Here is a 6,314-nt window from a genome sequence, read left to right as displayed (position 1 = left end):
TAAAGTAATCTGAGATTACAAACACCACCATAAGTTTCTTTATTGAATTTAAGGCAATGCATTTTGATTCTAAACTTAACAATCAAGATGAAAATGGAAGAAAGAAAAAACCGGAATCGTTGATAAATAAAGCATTAACCGCAATGTGAATAAACGTTAGTATAAGGAAAAACATAACTAATATAATCCGCATACGCATAGGCATCCAAATATGATCTTATTTAAACAGTATTCATAAAAAACATATAAATATATAATACCATAACAAGAGCATTCCAAAAGATACCACAACCATAAAAGTTTTAACTAAGAGACACTTAATTCAACTATTATAAAACCTACTTAATACCATGGAGACCCATGGGTCTTGCTGAAGCTACTTCAGTTCATCTCTTCATCGATCATGTCTTCCATTGATCCCATCTTTATTCTTTACTCGAACTTTCCTTCAAAATTATTTCCCCAAAACACCCAATATTTCTTTCCTAAACCCCCATGAATGTGTACATTTGATCCGTCTTACCTTCACCCTTCTACAAATCTTTTTATGTTTTCTGTTTCTTTTGATCATATGGAATCTGATCCTTCCTCCTCGAACGTTTCTTAAAGTAATTGCTCTCCAGTCATCCAAATTCTGACCAAACCCTTGGTTTAAAACGCAAAGAAGTTATGTTCGGGAAAGTGCAGAGTAAATCCTCTAGGATAAATTTGGAATTTCCACCTGCTCTTAAATCTAAGGTCAGCGTTTCTACTGTTTCCATACGAAACTTACAAATTACGGAGTGAATGTTTGAACTCTCGAGTTGTACAATTTTCAAATTCTCAAATTTTTTACTGCAAACGCGTTCAAGTGATCAACTGCAAGATGCAAGTTGTAGCACAAAGGAGCTTCAATATAAAGAGCAGCGGGACTTCTACACTCGAGTCTGAGTGTGATGAGATTCGGTGTGATTATACATATATATGATGGTGAATCTGTTACAATCCAATGGCAGGTTTTCAGGTTGAGGAGGTGGATCATCGGCATTTTGAGACCTCTAACATCTATCAAGTTAAGAACTTGAAGATTTGGGAAACTCGTATTAAACTCGGTTAGATTTTTGTCATCTAATCTTATGAGTTCAAGTGTTAAACTTGTTAGCATTGGCATGGCGTTCATGTTTTGTCCTGATAGCCATGCGTTCTTCAGCTCTAATTCAATAAGATTTTGACCTGCAACAACAAAAACAACCGAGTTAAAGCATCAAGACCTTAATATGATTAAATATCATTTATTACCAATAAATATCGATCATTAATAAAACCTAATCAAAGATAGTTGACCACAATTTAAAAAAAAAAAAAAAAAAAAAAAAAAAAAAAACCTAGTTGATATGAACCAGAATAATATCGATCCTGGCAAACCATTTACATTTTCAGACAGTAAACAATTTCCATAATTTCAGAATATAAAAATGGAGAATTTCAGCATATAACCAACTTACAGTGTGCAGAGATCAGTGACAAGACTTCTGATCGACGCCTACTCGACTGAACCCAAAAATCTGATAGTGAAAGCAATTTCAAAGCTTCGGAAACCCTAGGGAGCCACTCCTTAACGAAGCCCTCATCGGTGATGTGCAGATCATCGCCATCATCTTCAACGTCAGCGTTCATCACATCTAGGGGTGGATTCTCGACGCCAATACGCACCGATTCCAGTGCACTTAAGTTTGATACAAGATTTAGAAAAACTCTCTTGAGAGAGGGAGTAAATCGGGAAGAACTTGAAGAACTCGAAACTCTGGACCTTGATTCCAGGTACCATTTCAATTGCCATTGCAGGTTTATAAATTTAAGGCCTGGAAATGCAGAATTGAAAGTATTACTCGCCATACGGCAGCATGCTACCGATGCCGAGTCGTCGAGTCGACTCAGTATTTCGAGCGCTAGAGAGTCAGGAAGGTTGTCCATGCAAGCGGTGAAAGATCTACAAATGAAAATTGACTACTTGATGAGTTGATGATAGAGATATTTATGCCTGATTAATTTACACTTTACCCCTTTATTGTTTGACTATTGTTTATTATTGGTCCTTACATATTAGCATTTATAAAAAACAACTTCAATTTAAATTTTGTGATTTTCATTCCAATGATTTTTGCTATGATTTACCATTAACAAAAAAAATACAATACAAAAGTCAGCAATTTAAAATATTGTGATGTCTCCTTTACAAAGACTTTTAAGATTCTTACTTGTTATTCTAAGTTCGTGTAATAGACGATTATATAGGAAAAATTCATATCAAAGAAATGTGTTATCAGGTTTTTTATTTTTATCAAGTATTTGGTACTTCCTTTTTTTTTTTTTTTTTTAATTTCTACATCTAAGAATGTGGTTGATTCAATATATTTAGATTCATGCGTTATATGACATTACATATACATGAAAGTATATATTGATAATTTGAGCAATTTTTGAAATTTGAAATATATAAAATGTGGAGAAATTTTGGAATGTACAAATGCTTTGACATGAAATCGCATATGAATGAGCGGCATTTTATTATTTAGTAAGAAGGATTAGTCTTGCCATGAGGCGTATCCAGATAGAAGAATGCTTTTTGAAGTGCAAAGTAATATGAAAACAAAAGGTTTTGAATGTGAAAGTTTTATATCTAATATGTATGTAACACACAGGACAATTTGTTATATGATTTTTTTTATGTGACATGTTTTCTACATTTACAAATAAAAATCGGGGGGGGGGGGGGGGGGGGGGGGTTATAAAAGACTTAGCCTCTTAGTATGACTTTTAATGAAGATTAGAACACTATACATAACCAGGATTAGAATGAGAAAAACATTAGACATTATTTATGTATCATGACTATTTGGTACTTATATAGCTTCTCTATGGTTGTTTGACATGGAATTGTAAGTCACAAGCTATCTAATACATTTGGAAATGTCTTTTTAAGGGGTCAACTTTTCATGTGATATGCCTTTAATTCGTAAGGTATTTCTTTTGAAATTTTATACTTTTAGTGTATGAAATATGGATTGTTATACATACTAAAAGGAACAAAATAAAATTTTACTATTCATTCTAATCAATTAATTTGAATTTAGTGCAACCAACTACAAGAATGTTGGTAGTGTGACTATTATGTCATTTAATGAATGGTTGACATTATGATGAGCATTTATTATGAAATTGGTTGGAAAGTAACTACTTGTTAAGTCGTTTTGCATTTTGTATTAACACAAAAGCACATCTTTTGGTGGATAAAAAAAATTATATTTACTTGTATGTAAAATTCATACATGTAGAAATACATATTTCCCACAGAGGAAGTTAGATGAATTAGTTTTGAGTTGATGTAAGAACTTTAGGAAATAATGTCTATCTTAACTATGACATCCTAGATTTCACGGCCAGAAAATACCGCTTTGTTTATGTTGTATTAAAAAAATCAGAGTATCATTTTGTTGAACAATTACGGAATTTGTTCCCAATATATGATAGAGATATTATCAAAACATTTCCGATAAAAAAAGTATTTTAATTATATTAAAAATGTTGGGATGTCATCATCAATACAATACATAAGCATAAATGGAAATAACATAGGCCTTACAAACATCTATTATTCTACTGGCCTATATTTTATAAATCTTTCATCAGATCATCACACCTGTGCTCCTATGTCACTACTTGAAATATAAGAAATTGAGTGGGTCAGACTTGACAGTCTGGTGAGCACATAGGGTTTTTAACCCAAAATAATTAAATTATTTATTTTTATCAAATCATTCAACCCGATTAACCATTCCCGTTATCCTCACTTTATATCCCTATAGCATCTAATTTAAGGGACCTATCCTAATGATTATCTTCGGGATTGATGATAATGCTTAGGGGATTTCTCAGCAATATATGTTAGTAAGGCAACCATGAGGGGATAGAGTATACCTAGTGAACACGTAGTTCAAAAACACCCACAAGTTGTAAGCCTGCTAGCGTTCCAGTTGACTGTCTAGAATAGTTCGTGGTCATCATCTATACTCCGCTAGATGACTACATCAACTTTAAACGCAAGGCATCTCCTCATTTATTTCATCATTCATCTTTCATCATCTATATCTTATTTCATCTACCCATTTTTACTTAATATATTTATAGGTATAAAATACATATATAATTTAAATCAAGTAAAACATGTATAAATAGTTCATCTAGTATAGATATCAGGAACACCAATAAAATGCACATATAGCATGTAATTTATCTTAAATACTTCATATCTATGTGTAAGATAAAAGTAACTATGCTCTCATTTGTTAAAGTGATGATTCGAAATTCGAACAACGCTTCGCTTCTAGCAATTCTCTTTTCCTTGAAGAAACATAGTATCATTATCAGTAACTCTTAGTCTAATATTTATTGTGAGTAATTATTAGTCTAGATTCATCATTAATTCAAAGTCCACTTTAATATCTATCAAGTAAGGATCAGCTAGAGACGACAGTTGGGAGGCAGGAACACTTCGACATATACCTTTCTAAAAACCAACAACCAAGCCAACATGACCATTCTAGACACCTCTCCCGTAAGTAGATCAATCAGTGTAACGACTTTGAATCATTGATAAATCTTGGTTATAGGTTCATAATAATGATAATGAACTTAAACATAGGTTATACTTAATGTACAGTAAGCGTAACTTAACTTATAGGTGGTTTAGTGAGAAACCGGACTCTATGCGGGCAAAAATTCTAAGCCAAAAACTCTACTTCTCGGGGATTTCTGATGCCCCGGAGCTTCGCTACTAACACCTAGGAAGTGCTAGAGAAAAACATTGATAATTCGGGGTGGCGGGGGGTTGGGAGAGAGTTCGATAGACATATCTATGCGGGCAGAAATTCAATGGTTTCTGACTTATGTTTGATTAGGTATATATATAGCCATATCTACTATAATCATCAGTGAAAGTCACATAAAATCGATTAGCATCTCTTGTGGTTGATCTGAAGGGTCCACATACATCTGTATGTATGAGGTCCAACAAACATTCACCTCTTTCACAAGACCCTGTGAATGGTGATTTTGTTATCTTTCCCAAAAGACAAGATTAACACATATCATCGGATTTCATGTCAAATGATTACAACACTCCATCCTTTTGGAGTTGGGCTATGCATTTCTTGTTAATGTGTCCAAGACGACAATGCCACAAACATGCCTTGTCTACACTATTAGACAAGTCAATATTAAACACACTATTTCCTAAGCTATCAACATAAGTCACTGTTTCATACACACCGTCACAAAGTAAAGCTTGAAACACGAAACCACCATTCTTATAAGCATAAATTGAACCATTCAAATCATTAAAAGAATATTTAAAACCTTATCTGAACAATGCATGAAATGAAATAATCTTTTTTTCATCTCAGACAAATAGCAACAATTGAATAAATCTAATCTAATATCATTACTATGCAAAAGTTGATAAACTCCGATCTTGGTCACTGGTGAAGAATTCTTGTTTCCCATGATCAAGTTTATCCTTCCTCGCTCAATCTCCTCACTTTCTTTTAGCCCCTGCAAATCAGAAAAGATGTGAAAACCACATCCTATATCAAGGACCCAGGAACGAGAAGATAATGGGTTAGTAGAAAAAAAAGTGTAAATACCTGCCGACGATGGCTTCACTTTGCCATCTTTGATATCTTGTAGATATTTTGGGAAGGTTCTCTTCCAGTGCCCCTTTTCATTGAAATAAAAACAAAGAGTATTCTTTGGTTCAAAAACATGGGGAATGGTAGCACTAGCCTTTGTGCCACTGCTAGATGACCCAACTTGGGCCTTTCCCTTCCAGTATTGCTTAGGAGGACGTTTCCACCTTTTCCCCTTTCCCTGTCCAATAGCTAAGACAAGAGCACTCGCAGGAGTGGATGATATGTTTTTAACCTTCATTCCTGCTTCAGCTGTCTGCAAAAAGTTGTGCAATTGGGCCAATGTCTGCTCAGTATTGTTCAAATGGTACGTCAGGATGAATTGACCATAACAATCGGGTAACGAGTTCAAGACCATATCAATGGCCAATTCCTCATCAAAGTGAATGTTGAGCTTGACCGACTCCCTTTCTTTCATCTTGAAAGCCATCAGTGACTTGACTACTTCAAACTTTTCTTGATGAGCTCGCTTATGGTACTTTTCCATAAGGTCGTTGTTCATCTGAAAAGGCTAGTAGTCCTCATAGTACCTCTGCAGTTCTGGAGACATGGTTACGACCATGATGCATGCCGCTTTGGTAGCATCCTCAT

General features: G+C 34.2%; 1 pseudogene; it reads right to left on the bottom strand.

Annotated features, from left to right (window-relative positions):
- Positions 1-623: 623 nt before the first annotated feature.
- On the bottom strand, positions 624-1,953 carry LOC111883822 (F-box/LRR-repeat protein At4g29420-like; annotated as a pseudogene).
- Positions 1,954-6,314: the final 4,361 nt, after the last annotated feature.

The sequence above is a fragment of the Lactuca sativa genome, chromosome 7 (assembly GCF_002870075.4).
Source record: "Lactuca sativa cultivar Salinas chromosome 7, Lsat_Salinas_v11, whole genome shotgun sequence".
Taxonomy (NCBI): Eukaryota; Viridiplantae; Streptophyta; class Magnoliopsida; order Asterales; family Asteraceae; genus Lactuca; species Lactuca sativa.
The sequence above is the reverse complement of the archived record's forward strand: the minus strand, read 5'-3'. Positions and strand labels throughout refer to the sequence as shown.